At 41.6% G+C, this 16,543-nt stretch overlaps 1 non-coding gene across 1 annotated transcript; it reads right to left on the bottom strand.

Annotated features, from left to right (window-relative positions):
- Positions 1 to 16,224: 16,224 nt before the first annotated feature.
- LOC129642451 (U6 spliceosomal RNA) lies at positions 16,225 to 16,331 on the bottom strand. The gene has a single exon (XR_008709722.1). It is a non-coding gene; the product is annotated as a U6 spliceosomal RNA (small nuclear RNA).
- Positions 16,332 to 16,543: the final 212 nt, after the last annotated feature.

The raw sequence follows: 16,543 nt of genomic DNA, 5'->3' as shown, positions 1-16,543 counted from the left end.
GGAACCCAGGAGAACTGCTCTGCCACATGGCTCACAGTCTCAAGCATTATGGTAATGGGGGATTACTTTCCAGGTTGTCTTTGGCCAATTATTCTGACTCAGAGTCCTTCCTGGTGGTGTACACATTACTCAGCCAAGATGGATACCAGGGAGAAGGATTCTGGAAGATGATCGGACATATGGTGTTTCCTTTTGATCTTTCCCGAATTCTTCTGGTTGGTGGTGGCTTATTAGTTGCTGTTCTTTACTAGGACCTCCTCCTGTCATGAAATAACTCATGCAAATGGTTACTATGGTGCCTGGCAAGGTGGGCGATTTCAGTCAGTATGCTTTCCCTAACAGAGAGATTGAGCAGACAAGAAGTCATGAACAAAATGATATACATTTTAGAAAATAAGCATTATGGGGAAAAGCAAAAGAAAAGAAAGGAAGAATCTGCAACAGGTATGGAGGCAGGTTGCAGCAAGGAATAGGGTCACAAATACCACCCTTTGTTAATATAGCAGGAAACAATCTTGGTAAGGTAGAATAAGTATCCTTCTGTAAATTCTTTATTTATTTTTTATTGAAGGATAATTGCTTTACAAAACTTTGTTGTTTTCTGTCATACCTCAACATGAATCAGCCATTGGTATACATATATCCCCTCCCTTTTGAACCTCCCTCCCATCTCCCTCCCCATCCCACTCCTTTAAATTGATACAGAGCCCCTATTTGAGTTTCCTGAGCCACACAGCAAATTCTCGTTGGCAATCTATTTTACATATGATAATGTAAGTTTCCATGTTACTCTTTTCATACATCTCACCCTCTCCTCCCCTCTCACCATGTCCATAAATATATTCTCTGTATTTGTTTCTCTATTGCTGCCCTGTAAGTAAATTCTTCAGAACCATTTTCCTAGATTCCATATATGTGTGTTAAAATATGATATTTATCTTTCTCTTTCTGACTCACTTTACTGTGTATAATAGGTTCTAGGGTCATCAACATCATCAGAACTGACTCAAATGCGTTCCTTTTTATGGCTGAGTAATATTCCACTGGGGCTTCCTAGATAGCTCTGTTGGTAAAGAATCCGCCTGCAATGCAGGAGACCCTGGTTCAATTCCTGGGTCAGGAAGATCCCCTGGAGAAGGGAAGGGCTACCCACTCCAGTATTCTGGCCTAGAGAATTCCATGGACAGTCCATGGGGCCGCAAAGAGTCGGACACGACTGAGCCACTTACAATATTCCATTGTGTATATACACCACTACTTCTTTATCCATTCATCTGTTGATGGGCATCTAGGTTGCTTCCATGTTTGAGCTATTGTAAATAGTGCTGCAGTGAACAATGAGATACATGTGTCTTTTTCAACCCTGGTTTCCTCAGGGTATATGCCTAGCAGTGGGATTGCTGTGTCATATGGTGGTTTTATTCCTAGTTTTAAAAGGAATCTCCATACCATCTTCCATAGTGGCTTCTGTAAGTTCCTGTTCAACTGTCTTGGCTATGCTCAGCTCAAATGAATAATAGTCATCATGACAACTTATAAATAAAAATGCTGAGACTTTGATGGGATTCTTTGAATCCTTAAATCTACTTGGGAAAAAATATTATCTAACATTATTGATTTTAATAGTCCATTACCATCGTATAGCTCTCCTTTTATTTTGCTCTTATTTAGGTCTCCCTATATTTAGGTTTCCATGTTTTTTCTCCATGGCAGTATTGCATATTTTTGAGTTTTATTTGAGGATGTTACATAATTTTTGACCCATTCATGAATGACAACCTTGTCGTGGTGAAGGGGTTTGCATAACTCAATGAAGCTATGAGCCATGCTGGGCAGGGCCACTCAAGACCGATGGGTCATAGTGGAAAGTTCTGACAAAACATGGTCCACTGGAGGAGGACATGGCAACCCACTCCAGTACTCTTGCCAAGAGAACCCCATGAACAGTATGAGAAGGAAAAAAGATTTAACACCAGAAAATGGGCCCCACAAGTCAGAAGGTGTCCAGTATACTACTGGGAAAGAGCAGAGGGCAGTTACTAACAGCTCCAGAAAGAATGAAGCAGCAGAGCCAAAGAGAAAACAACATGCAGTCGTGGATGTGTCTGGTGGTGAAAGTAAAGTCCTATGCTGTAAAGAACAAAACTGCATAGAAACCTGGATTGTTAGGTCCATGAATCAAGATAAATTGGATGTAGTCAAGCAGGAGATGGAAGAGTGAACATTGACATCTTAGGAATCACTGAACTAAAATGTACAGGAATGGGTGAATTTAATTCAGATGACCATTATAACTACTACTGTGGGCAAGAATCCTTCACAGGAAATGGAGTAGCCCTCATAGTCAACAAAAGAGTCCACAATGCAGTACTTGGATGCAATCTGAAAAATGAGAGAATGATCTTGGTTCATTTCCAAGGCAAACCAATCAACATCAAAGTAATCCAAATCTATGTCCCAATCACTAATGCTAAAGAAGCTGAGGTTGAACAGTTCTATGAAGACCTACAAGACCTTCTAGAACTAACATCCAAAAAAGATGTCATTTTCTTCACAGGGGATTGGAATGCAAAAGTAGGAAGTCAAGAGATACCTGGAGTAACAGGAAAATTTGCCCTTAGAGTACAAAATGATACAGGGCAAAGGCTAACAGAGTTTTACCAAGAGAACATGCTGGTCATAGCAAACACTTTCTTCCAATAACACAAGAGATGATGCTACACATGGACCTAATCAGATGGCCAACACCAAAATCAGAATAATTACAGTCTTTGAAGCCAAAAAGGAGCTCCTTATTGGAGCTCAGACTTAAATGGAAGAAAGTAGGGAAAACCTCTAGGCCATTCAGATATGACCTAAATCAAATCCCTTATGGTTATACAGTGGAGCTGATGAATAATTTCAAGGGATTAGATATGGTAGAGTACCTGAAGAAATATGAACAGAGGTTTCTAACATTGTACAGGAGGCAGTGCCCAAAACCATCCCCAAGAAAAAGAAAGGCAAAGTGGTTGTTTGAGGAGTCTTTACAAATAGATGAGGAAAGAAGAGAAGCAAAAGGCAAGGGAGAAAGGTAAAGGTATACCCAACTGAATGCCAGAATTCCAGAGAATACCAAGGAGAGACAAGAAAGGCTTCTTAAGTGGACAATGCAAAGAAATAAAGGAAAACAATAGAATGGGAAAGACTAGAAATCTCAAGAAAATAGAAACAGCAAGGACCAACAGAAGCAGAAGAGATTAATAAGAGGTGGCAAGAATACACAAAAGAACTATACAAGAAAGGTCTTCATGACCTGGATAACCACGATGGTGTGTCACTCACTTAGAGCCAGATATCCTAGAGGGTGAAGTCAAGTGGGCCTTAGGAAGCATCACTACAAACAAAACTAGTGGAGGTGATGGAATTCCAGCTGAGCTAAAAGATGATGCTGTGAAATTGCTGCTGTCAATATTTGTCAGCAAATTTGGAAAACTTGGGAGTGGTTACAGGACTGGAAAGGTCAGTTTCCATTCCAATTTTCAAAAGAAGAACCTCTTGGTGAAAGTGAAAGAGGAGAGTGAAAGAGCTGACTTAAAACTCAACATTAAGAAAACTAAGATCATGGCATCTGTGGTGACCCAAGGATGAAAGAGCAGATAAAACCAGGGAGGGTCTTGAAATGCAGGAACAGAAAAACCAGACCCTTATCATCCTTTCCTCCCCCATGTTGTAACTATTAACAGATTTCAGGTCCTCCTGAGCATTATAACCTGTCTCCCCTTTTACCCCCTAGGGAGAAGGTATTTCCTTACTCTTCCCTCCAACCAGTATACGTGCCTCATCCAATCAGCAAATAACCCTCAAGGCCCCATCCCACGCCTTGTACCCTGAGTATAAAAGTGAACTAAGGACCCCTGTTCAAGGTCGGTTCTCCCTTGAGCTGCCCCACTGTTCTAACAGCGTTTCCCACTCTAATAAACTTTATTTCCTTCTCATTCTGTCTCATGTATGGAAATTCTTTTCTGACCCATGTCCGGACCATGACATTTTTGGTGGCCTGTATGTGGACCTTGGGGCCTCTTCCCCCACCTCCTCTCTTCTTTCTCATAGGGACCCTCTGCAAACAGGCAAGTGCTGTGGAAGCAACTGAGGAACTCTGGCCAGGGTTACCCTCTGGTGTGTTCCAAAGGCCCCACTGTTTACTGCACCCCAGTAGCTGCTGCCTGAACGGGTGAGGGTCTCTCCTGTGTCTTCTTTCCAACTGAGGACTAGGCCAACCAATATTGTGTGGGCATGGATCAGGCACTTAAAAGCCATTAGGGAGCCTGACACATGAAGACTCCCGTGTGAGGATAAGGGGGACACGGAATGGATCAGGCCACAAGGGCATCCACCCGCAGCAAGACAAGGAAAACAGAGAGCATTGTCCCCTGGCCACCGCCTCCCCAGTAGGATTGTAGGGAAGATTCCTCAGCCTTCTTCCCTGTCACTTTCACTTCTTTCCCTTTCAGTCCAGATTGATTTACAGGAGCCTAGGTGTTGCCTCTGAGCCATCCCAAGAATGGCTTCCACGTTTCAGGGAATCGCCAAAGAGTGAGTCACCCGGTTGCTCCCAGGAGTCTCTATCTGTCTCTGCCCAGGTCACAGATGCTGTCTTTCTCTGCCCAGGTCACATGGTACCTTAGCTGCATGGTTCTCAGGGGTCACCTCTCACTGTCGGACGCAACTTGGGACAGTTGGCCATTTTTGTGCCATTAGTCACACGGTGAGATCACTGGAACAAAAGGGGCGCCTTTCAGTCAGCCAGTGTCTCTCAGTACCCACATCCTACAGCAGATAGGCTAAGAGTGGATTCTGGTACATCTCAGGAGCCTCTCTCAGACTCACCTCTTGACTACATTCTCAGAAACTGGAGACACTGCAAAAGGCCTGGCCCAATACAAACTGGGGGACCCCCCAAAAATGGCCCCTGAGTAGCATAGTATCTTTTGCCAAAAGCAGGGAAAGGTCTCAGAATTTCCTTGTATTCAGTCCTTCATGGTCCTCAGTCAGAATCCGGATTTGAGGGACTCATGCCGCATGTGTCTTTCCGTTGCCTTCCTATCATCTGTCCCCCTCTGTCTCTCTCCATCAGATTTCCTAGATGACCCCTACTTGACCTTGCATATCCACATGATCTCCAAGAAAGGATTCTGAGGTTCCCTTTGGTCCAGGTCTTTCTTCTATATTCAAAAGCCTGAAGGATCAAAAACTCTCCTCTATGTATGCTTATCTCTCAGGTGGGGAGGGAACCAAGTTTCCCCCACTCCTGAACATCCTAAAGAATTCTCTTCTAACTACTGCTAAGAGTAGGGAAGGACCAAGCCTCCTCCTTCAAATTCCCTTAATCCCTCAGATTCTTCTAATGGAACAAAGACCTCACTTCCCACCAGAGGGACAATCCAAGATTTTTATCAGCTGATCTGCCCCTGATATCAGAGTCAATTTGAGCACTATTTGGTCTATAGTTTAGGTATAAAACTATGACTATAGAAAGGAAAGATGACTTTTTGACACAGGATGGCCATGATATTCTTTAGATTCTGGAGAAAACTGGTTAAAGTGAAAGTTTTTTTCTTCGAACCTGCAAAACCGGTCTTTTTGCATATGCAGTTAAAAACAACTAGCTTGATAAAAGGCTTGTCTAGGAAAAAGCTTGAAGTTTACCCTTTCCGTGTCCTTGAAATACACGGCCCATTTTACCTGAGACCTCAGCCTTGGGCAAATTAGCACTTCAAGCAAAAAACAAAAACAAACAAAAACAAAAAACAAGGAGTCAAAGAGACATTTTAAATCTCAAGTGGAAAACTATGAGATCTCTGTTTGTCTGTCTGTCTGGGTTTATGTATGTCTCAGTGTGTGTCTTTTTTTTTTTTTTTTTAATAATACTGCTGAAGTTGTAAATGAATTCTAATTTAATTGGCCTAAAGAAAATTAGGGGCTTACAAATCAGACAATCTTAAAAACAAGAGAAATTAACCTAAATGAATTTCAGATTTACATGAACTGGGTAATTTTCAGTATTAAATATCTAATATTAATGTTTGTTTGCTAATCTAATATAGACATGTCTAAGAGTCATTAAGCATAGTATTTTCATTGTGCCTAGGTTTATTATAAGTTAAATATTGTTATATTGTTATATCTGTTACAAGTTTGTCAGCAAGGGAAGTAACTTGACTGAAGAAACTTTTAAAAAAGAAAAATATAAATGAGACAAGAGCTTTTAGTTAAATTATTAAGAATAATTATACTTTAGGAATATCTGTCTAAAATAGTCTCTTCAGATTGGGGTAACTTGAATTTCTAGGGTTGTGCTAAACTAAGTGATGGAAGTTTATTGAATAGCTAGATCATTTCCAAATAAAATAAGATTCTGAAACATTCATTAATGAACACTAACTTCCACTTACAGAGAAACTAGTGATTTTGGACTATTATTGAATAATGTTTGATGCCATCCTGAGATGTTCTCTAAAATTTTTTTTAGAATTTGTCACTGGTATTTATGTTCACCAATCTATAGAATGCTAATATAAAGGTCAGTTCTTGGTTGCTTAAGGAAAGTAGGATGTGTGTTTTCAGTAAAGAAGGTATGAGGAATGAAATTACATTTTATGAAGGGAAAAGGAAGTAGTTCTGACTTACAGATGGCAGTTTCAGGATGGGAGAACAGAGTAATGGGTACAGAAAGTGATAAGAAGGTTTTATGGAAAGTGGACCCCAAAGGAAGAGTTTTGGGCATAAATACAAGTTTTATTGAGATGTTGAACTGCCTTTGATAATGGATTTTAAGTTTCTTTACCTCTGAAGTGATCTGTTCTATGTTTACCTTTGAAATCTTCTTTGTTACTTTGGCTAAGTGAATATATTTTTTTGCAATGATCTATATGATTCTATCTGACTGAGTATTATAAACCCTTTTGATATTTATTGACAAAACTTCCTAAATAACTTGATTTCTAGCTAACTTTGGGATGCTTCAGAGGGCCCCTGAGACATCCCAAAGAGCTATTAAACTACCTGGGTTCATTGGACATGTTAAATCACGTGGGAAGTACTGTTGAAGGGGTGATAAATCTTCTCACATTGTATTGTATGGTTGATGTTACTAATATAGATATCCTAGAAATTATGTGAAATTCATGAAAATCTGATATGTCCTGGTAAAATGTTGTCAGTTATAATTCTAGTTATCATGTTAAAGTGTTATAAGTCACAGCAATGACCAGGTTACTTTGTCAATTACAATTTAATCAGATTTTAAACCTGCCTTCTATGGTTTCACTCTGATGCCTTTGCAGGAATACTGCTACTTCAAGATTTATGGAAAAGACTTTTCTAATATTAAGTGATAAACAAATTTTGTTTGTTATCTGGTAACAGACTGGAATTTAGTCTACTCTCTATGTTAAGAGAACAAAGTTTTCTTAAAAAGCAGCTTTTGATAACACATTATGAATTTCTTTGCCTTTAAGTGGTTTATATTTGTTTTAAAAGTCTTTTGTTACTTTGGTAAACTAAATAAACATTATCTAAGATTATGGTACATGTAGACAAAGCTTATTCTGCTTCTACAAAAAAATAAAAAATAAGCCCTCACGGTTAGACTTTTGCTATCCTGATGTCCTTAAAACATGGCAACAGTCTACTCCTGAATTGGGGAATTAAAAATGGGTGAACAGTAGCTGTAAATCAAAGCGTTAGGGCTATGGGAAATCCAAGACGGCCGCTTGGCTTTTCCCGGCTCCCTGACAAACCTGATTTTTATTTGATGGGTTAAAGCCTTCCCTGGCTAAGGGTTAATGCCCTCATAATGAAAAATTATGTTTAATTGAACGTTAAGTTTTGTTAATTGTTAAACTAAGTTTCTAGTTTTTTTAATTAAGGTCTAGTGTTTACTAAGACTCACTTATGAAATAGTTCCTTGTTGTTATGTTATATTGATAAAAGATTTAATAAAGTTATTAAGGACACTCTAAGTTTGTTTCTAAAGCTTATCTCAGTAACCAGTCTTCAGATAAAGATCAGATGCTCTATAATGTACAACCAGGAGATTAACACCAGGCTGTAGTCATTTAATATGCCAGAAAATTTGGAAAACTCAGCAGTGGCCACAGGACTGGAAAAGGTCAGTTTTCATTCTAATCCCAGAGAAAGGCAATGCCAAAGAATGTTCAAACTACCACACAATTGCATTCATCTCACATGCTAGCAAAGTAATGCTCAAAATTCTCCAAGCCAGGCTTCAACAATATGTGAACTGTGAACTTCCAGATGTTCAAGCTGGATTTAGAAAAGGCAGAGGAACCAGACATCAAATTGCCAACATCCGCTGGATCATCAAAAAAGCAAGAGAATTCCAGAAAAAACATCTACTTCTGCTGGATCACAATAAACTGTGGAAAATTCTGAAACAGATGGGAATACCAGACCACCTGACCTGCCTCTTGAGAAACCTATATGCAGGTCAGGAAGCAACAGTTAGAACTGGACATGGAACATAGACTGGTTCCAAATAGGAAAAGGAGTATGTCAAGGCTGTGTATTGTCACCCTGCTTATTTAACTTCTATGCAGAGTACATCATGAGAAACGCTGGGCTGGAAGAAGCACAAGCTGGAATCAAGATTGCCGGGAGAAATATCAATAACCTCAGATATGCAGATGACACCACCCTTATGGCAGAAAGTGAAGAGGAACTAAAGACCCTCTTGATGAAGGTGAAAGAGGAGAGTGAAAAAGTTGCCCTAAAGCTCAACATTCAGAAAACTAAGATCATGGCATCCGGTCCCACCACTTCATGGGAAATAGATGGGGAGACAGTGGAAACAGTGGTAGACTTTATTTTTTTTGGGCTCCAAAATCACTGCAGATGGTGACTGCACCCATGAAATGAAAAGACGCTTACTCCTTGGAAGGAAAATTAAGACCAACCTAGATAGAATATTAAAAAGCAGAGATATTACTTTGACAACAAAGGTCTGTCTAGTCAAGGCTATGGTTTTTCCAGTGGTCATGTATGGATGTGAGAGTTGGACTGTGAAGAAAGCTGAGCACTGAAGAATTGATGCTTTTGAACTGTGGTGCTGGAGAAGACTCTTGAGAGTCCCTTGGACTGCAAGGAGATCCAACCAGTCCATTCCGAAGGAGATCAGCCCTGGGTGTTCATTGGAAGGGCTGATGCTGAGGCTGAAACTCCAGTACTTTGGCCGCCTCATGCGAAGAGTTGACTCATTGGAAAAGACTCTGGTGCTGGGAGGGATTGGGGGCAGGAGGAGAAGGGGACGACAGAGGATGAGATGGCTGGATGGCATCACCTACTCAATGCACATGAGTTTGGGTGAACTCTGGGAGTTGGTGATGGACGGGAGGCCTGGCGTGCTGCGATTCATGGGGTTGCAAAGAGTTGGACACTACTGAGCGACTGAATTGAACTGAACTGAACTGAATTGATATATATAATATCCTTTCCCTCTTGAGCCTCCATCACCTGCCCCTGATATCACCCTCTAGACCATCACAGACTGACAGCCTGGGCTCCCTGTGCTATACAGCAGCTTCCTACTACTATCTATAGCTATCTATTTTACACATTGTAGTGTAGACCTGGCATCACTGACTCAATGGACATGAGCTGGAGCAAGCTGCAGGAGATGGTGAAGGACAGAAAAACCTGGTGTGCTGTGGTCCATGGGGTCACAAAGAGTCAGACACGACTGAGTGACTGAACAGCAACAATGACAACAAATATATACACGTCAGTGCTACTCTCTCAATTCTTCTTATCCTCCTTCTCCCACTGTGTCTACCAGACCTCTGTGTTTTTTTTTTTTTTTTGAAAAAAGACAAAAAAGTATTAAAGAGCAGTTTTAGGTTCACAGCAAGATTGAGAGGAAGATAGAACAATTTTTCACTTATTTTCTACACCAATGTATCATAGCTTCCCTCATTATCAACATCATTCGCTCCAGTGGTATGTTTGTTACAACTGATAAACCTACAGTGACATCCCACTTACTCAAATTCTGTAGTTCACTTTAGGGTTAACTCTTGGTTTTGTATATTCTATCAGATCAGATCAGTCATTCAGTCGTGTCCAACTCTTCGCAACCCCATGAATCGCAGCACGCCAGGATTCCCTGTCCATCACCAACTCCCGGAGTTCACTCAGACTCACGTCCAGCGAGTCAGTGATGCCATCCAGCCATCTCATCCTCTGTCGTCCCCTTCTCCTCCTGCCCCCAATCCCTCCCAGCATCAGAGTCTTTTCCAATGAGTCAACTCTTCGCATGAGGTGGCCAAAGTACTGGAGTTTCAGCTTTAGCATCATTCCTTCCAAAGAAATCCCAGGGCTGATCTCCTTCAGAATGGACTGGTTGGATCTCCTTGCAGTCCAAGGGACTCTCAAGAGTCTTCTCCAACACCACAGTTCAAAAGCATCAATTCTTCTTCGCTCAGCCTTCTTCACAGTCCAACTCTCACATTCATACATGACCACAGGAAAAACCATAGCCTTGACTAGACGAACCTTTGTTGGCAAAGTAATGTCTCTGCTTTTGAATATGCTATCTAGGTTAGTCATAACTTTCCTTCCAAGGAGTAAGCATCTTTTCATTTCATGGCTGCAGTCACCATCTGCAGTGATTTTGGAGCCCAGAAAAATAAAGTCTGACACTGTTTCCACTGTTTCCCCATCTATTTCCCATGAAGTGGTGGGACTGGATGCCATGATCTTCGTTTTCTGAATGTTGAGCTTTAAGCCAACTTTTTCACTCTCCACTTTCACTTTCATCAAGAGGCTTTTGAGTTCCTCTTCACTTTCTGCCATAAGGGTGGTGTCATCTGCATATCTGAGGTTATTGATATTTCTCCCAGCGATCTTGATTCCAGTTTGTGTTTCTTCCAGTCCAGCGCTTCTCATGATGTACTCTGCATATAAGTTAAATAAGCAGGGTGACAATATACAGCCTTGACGAACTCCTTTTCCTATTTGGAACCAGTCTGTTGTTCCATGTCCAGTTCTAACTGTTGCTTCCTGACCTGCATACAAATTTCTCAAGAGGCAGGTCAGGTGGTCTGGTATTCCCATCTCTTTCAGAATTTTCCACAGTTTATTGTGATCCACACAGTCAAAGGCATTGGCATAGTCAATAAAGCAGAAATAGATGTTTTTCTGGAACTCTCTTGCTTTTTCCATGATCCAGCGGATGTTGGCAATTTGATCTCTGATTCCTCTGCCTATTCTATAGGTTTGAACAAATATATAATGAATGACATATCTATGGTTACAGAGTAGTTTCACAGCTTTAAATCCTCTGTGCTCTGCCTGTTCATCCCTCCCTATCCCCTAACTGACAACCACTGATATTTTTACTGTTTCCATAGTTTTGCCTTTTCCAGAATGTCATATAGTTGGTATCACACAGTTTGAAGCCATTTCAAACTGGCTCCTTTCATTTTGTAATATGCATTTATGTTTCCTCTGCATCTTTTTGTGACTTGATTTTGTTGTGACTTGATTTTGTTCACTGAGTTTTAAAGCTGAATGATATTACATTGTCTGAATGTACCATATTTTTTATCTTGTCACCTACTGAAGAGCATCTATATTGCTTACGAGTTTTGACAATTATGAATGCAGCTGCTTTAAATGGCCATGTGCGAGTTTTTGTGTGGACATAGCTTTCAAATTCTCTTTTGAGCATGACCCTTTGGTCATATGAATAAGGAAATGGCAACCCACTCAGTATTCTTGCCTGGGAATCACCACGGACAGAGGAGCCTGGTGGGCTACAGTCCATGGGGTCACAAAGAGTCAAACATGACTGAATGACTAATACTTTCACACCTAGATCATATGGTAAGAGTATGTTTCGTTTTGTAAGAAACTACTAAACTGTCTTCTAAAATGGCTGTCCCATTTTGCATTCCCTTCTGCAAAGTATGAGACTTCCTCTTGCTTCACATCCTTGACAGCATTTGGTATTGTCAGTGTTCTGGATTTTGGCCATTCTAATAGGCATGTGAAGGAATCTCATTGTTATTTTAATATACATTTCCTTAATGACATGTGATGAAGAACATATGATGATCTTTTCATATGCTTATTTACCATAAAAGTCTTTGGCCCATTTTAAAAAATCTTATTATTTTCCTACTACTGAGCTTTAATGGTCTTTGTATAAATAGCTTTTTGCAGATTTTCTCCCAGTCTGTGGCTTTTATTTTCATTAGATTGATGGTGCCTTTCACAGAATAGACATTTTTTTAAAATTTATATTATTTTTGGCTACAGTGGGTCTTCATTGCTGCATACAGGCTTTCCCTAGGCGCAGCAAGCGAGGGCTACCCTTCATTGCAGTGTGTGGGCTTCTCACTGTCGTGGCTCCTCTTGTTGCAGAGCACAGACTCTGGGTATGCTTCAGTAGTTGCAATACTCAGGCTCAGTAGTTGTGGCCTGTGGGCTATAGTTGCTCTGTGGAATGTGGAATCTTTCTGGGCCAGGGATTGAACCCATGTCTCCTGCATTGCCAGGTGAATTCTTATCCACTGTACCACCAGAGCAGACAGTTTTAATTGTGATGAAGTCCAACTTTACAATTATTTCTGTCACTGATCATGTTTATGGTGTTGTATCTAAAGTCATTACTTTACCCAAGATCGTCTAGGTTTTCTCCTATGTTATCTTTTAAATTTTACATTTTGCGCTTTCATATAGGTCGATTTTGAGTTGATTTTTGTGAAGGATGTAAGATCTGTGTCTAGATTCATTTTATTTGTGCGTGTGTGGATGTTCAATTCTAGCACCATTTGTTGAAGAGACTGTCATTGCTCCATTGTATTTCCCTTGCTCTTTGTCAAACATCAATTGGCTGTATTTATGTGGGATTTCAAGAGTGAACATCAACATTTTAGAAATCAGTGAACTAAAATGGACTGGAATGGGTGAATTTAACACAGATGACCATTCTATCTACTACTGTGGGGAAGAATCCCTTAGAAGAAATGGAGTAGCCATTATAGTCAACAAAAGAGTCCAAAAGGCAGTACTTGGACGCAATCTCAAAAATGACAGAATGACCTCTGTTTGTTTCCAAGGCAAACCATTCAATATCACAGTAATTCAAGTCTATGCCCCAACCAGGAATGCTGAAGCTGAAGTTGAACAGTTCTATGAAGACCTACAAGACTGTCTACTTCTGTTTGGCCTGCAGAATTTCTGCTGAGAAATCAGCTGACAGCTTTATGGGAGTTCCCTTGTATGTGACTTGTTCCTTTTTCCTTGTTGCTTTTAATATTCTCTTTTCATTTAATATTTTGCCATTTTAATTACAGTGTATCTTGGTGTGATCATTTTTGAGATGATCCTGTTTGGATTTTCTGTATCTCCTGGACCAGATGTCTGTTTCCTTTCCCAAGTTACAGAAGTTTTCAGCTATTATGTCTTGAAATATGCTCTTTACCACTTTTGCTCTCTCTCTCTTCTCCTTCTAGGACCCTTATCATGTGAACGTTAGTATGCTCGATGTTGTCTTGAAGAGAAGTTGCTCAGTCGTTTCCGACTCTTTGCGACCCCGTGGACTGTAGCCCACCAGGCTCCTCTGTCCATGGGATTCTCCAGGCAAGAATACTGGAGTGGGTTGCCATTTCCTTCTCCAGAGGATCTTCCCAACCCAAGGATCGAACCCAGGTCTCCTGCATTGCAGGCAGACGCTTTAGCCTCTGAGCCACCAGTTCCTGGCTCAGGAACTGTCCTCATTTCTTTTTTATTTTCTCTGTTCGATTTCAGTGATTTCCATTACTCTGTCTCCAAGTTTACTCATCTGTTCCTCTGTATTGCCTGTTCTCCTGTTGATAACTTCAGTTATTGTATTTTTTCAGCTCTACTTGATTCTTTTTATATCTTCCATGTCTTTTTAACTTCTGTGTTTAAACCATTCTTTTCTTGAGTTCTTTGATCATGTTTACAATCATTACTGGCTTTTATCTTGTTAGCAGTGCCACTAGTGGTAAAGAACCCGCCTGGCAAGGCAGGAGACATTAGAGACGTGGGTTCAATCCCTGGGTCAGGAAGATCCCCTGGTGGTAGATGTGGCAACCCACATAGAATTCTTGTCTGGAGAATCCCATACAGAGGAACCTGGCAGGCTATGGTCCATAGGGTCACAAAGAATTGAGCATGACCGATGTGACTTAGCACAGAGCACACCTCCGTCACCTTTTCCCCTAATTTGCAGTTTATTTCTGTATGTATGGTAGTTTGATACATTTCCCAACCACAGAGAAGTGGCCTATTGTCGGAGATGTGCTGTGCGTGCAAACAGCTCACTCTGCTCTTATCAATAAAGCTAATGCTCTAGCTAATGCTCCCCCTATGTGGGCTGCATGAGTCCTTCTATTGTGGTGGGCAGATTACTGTGGGTCATCTGGTAGGCGTGACTGGCCTCTGCTCCAATTGGTTGCCAGGACTTGCCTTGTGTGGAGGTTGCTTGCCACTTGTTGGTGGGGTCAGGTCATGAAGCAGGTGGGTGTGGAACCCCAGGGAATTCCAGGGCTAGGCTGACCCACTGGTGGACAGAACTGGGTTCTGGAATGGTAGTTAGGGATGGATTCCTGTATCTAGCATTGGCCTGCTGGTGGGTAAGACCAGTTCCTGACACAGTTGGCTGTGGCTTCTGGGTGCCTTAAAGCTATTGCTGATCCACTGGTGAAAGTGAAGTCACTCAGTCGTGTCCAACTCTTTGTGACCCCGTGGACTGTAGCCTACCACGATCCTCCGTCCATGGGATTTTCGAGGCGAGAGTACTGGAGTGGGTTGCCATTTCCTTCTCCAGAGGATCTTCCTGACCCAGGGATCAAACCTGGGTCTCCCACATTGTAGGCAGATGCTTTACCTTCTGAGCCACCAGGGAAGTCATAGTCCACTGGTGAGTGGAGCTCTATCCAATAGTGGCTGGATGAGGGGTCTAAGGTATCTAGGAGCTGGTATTGGCCTGCTTGTGGACTAAACCCAGGGTCCAGTGGGTCCCCAGGCTAGTTCTGGCTCACTGGTGGGTAGAGCTAGGTCCTAGAGTCACTGACTTCAGGTTCCTGGGGGCCTCAAAGCTGGTCTTAGCTGACCGGTTGGGTGGGGCTGGATTCTGGGCTACTGTTTGAGGGGTCCAAGGTGTTTTGGAGCTGTTGTTGGCCTGCTGTGTGGGTGGATCCAGGGCCTAGGGATTTCCAGGTCTCTTGTCAGCCTGTTGGTGAGCAGGACCAGGGCACAGGAATACCAAGGTTGGTGCTGCCTGCTAGAGGTTTGTCTGTGTCCTGACATGGCAAGCTGTGGATTGCAGTAGCCTTGGGCTGGTTTTCACAGGATTAGTGGCTTAAGAATTTCTTTTTTTAAACTTTTGGCCATGCTGCATAGCATGCAGAATCTTAGTTCCCTGACCAGAGATCAAACCTGTGTCCCCTGCAGTGGCAACATGGGATCTTAACCACTCCACCAGGGAAGTCCCAGTGTTCAGGGATTCTGGGGCTGGTGCCAACTCACCAGTGGGTGAAAGTGGGTTCTGGGGCTGGTGCTGGCCTACTGACGCGAAGAGTTGGGTTCTGGGCTCTTTGTCTGAAGGAACCTGGAATCTCAGGGCTGGTGCTGGACTTCTGGTTTGTAGGGCTTACACCTACAGTGTTCTGAGGTTAGTACTAGCTCAACCTTTGTTGAATTGGTTGGGACAGTGCTTCCTTGGCAAGACAACGCCAATGACAAATGCTTAATGGTAAAAGAGACCAATCCAGTCAAGAATGGCTGCAAAGAGAGAGCTCTAGGCCATTTAGTGAACTACCCCTATGTGGGTGGGAGGTCTGAGGTCTCTGCCGCACCCTTTCTCAGGACAATAAAGCCCCTCCCTGGGCTGACCACATAGACTTTCAGTAAGTGTATTTACAGAGTGGCAGAGGTCAGAATAGTCATAAAGACATCCACTGAGTACCAGAAGAAAAGCGGAGGGGGAAACAAAGACAGTAAAAGTTGTCTGATGAGCAGAGCTGGAATTTGGAATCTCTGGCTGTAACTCTGCCCTTCTTGCCTGTATTGTTGTGATTCCTTTGTTATATATTTAGTTGTAGAAAATCTTTTCTGCTAAATTTCAATCTTTTTTTTAAATTTTATTTTATTTTTAAACTTTACAATATTGTATTAGTTTTGCCAAATATCGAAAAAAATATGGAACACTTCACGAATTTGCATGTCATCCTTGTGCAGGGGCCATGCTAATCTTCTCTGTATCGTTCCAATTTTAGAATATGTGCTGCCGAAGCGAGCACTAAATTTCAATCTTTATCTTCAATAATTGCTTGGTAACGAGTTGTAATTTTGGTGTGCCTACAGGAGGAGTTGAGCTTAGGCTCTTCCTACTTTGCCATTTTGGCCCAACTTTTGCTAATAATTTTATTAGGATTGTTGTATCTGTGTTCATGAATAAAATTGGCCTATATATTTCCTTTGTCACATTGTCTTAATAGGATTTTGATACCAA

The sequence above is a fragment of the Bubalus kerabau genome, chromosome 1, assembly GCF_029407905.1.
Source record: "Bubalus kerabau isolate K-KA32 ecotype Philippines breed swamp buffalo chromosome 1, PCC_UOA_SB_1v2, whole genome shotgun sequence".
Classification (NCBI taxonomy): domain Eukaryota; kingdom Metazoa; phylum Chordata; class Mammalia; order Artiodactyla; family Bovidae; genus Bubalus; species Bubalus kerabau.
This window is presented reverse-complemented; position numbering and strand designations above follow the sequence as displayed.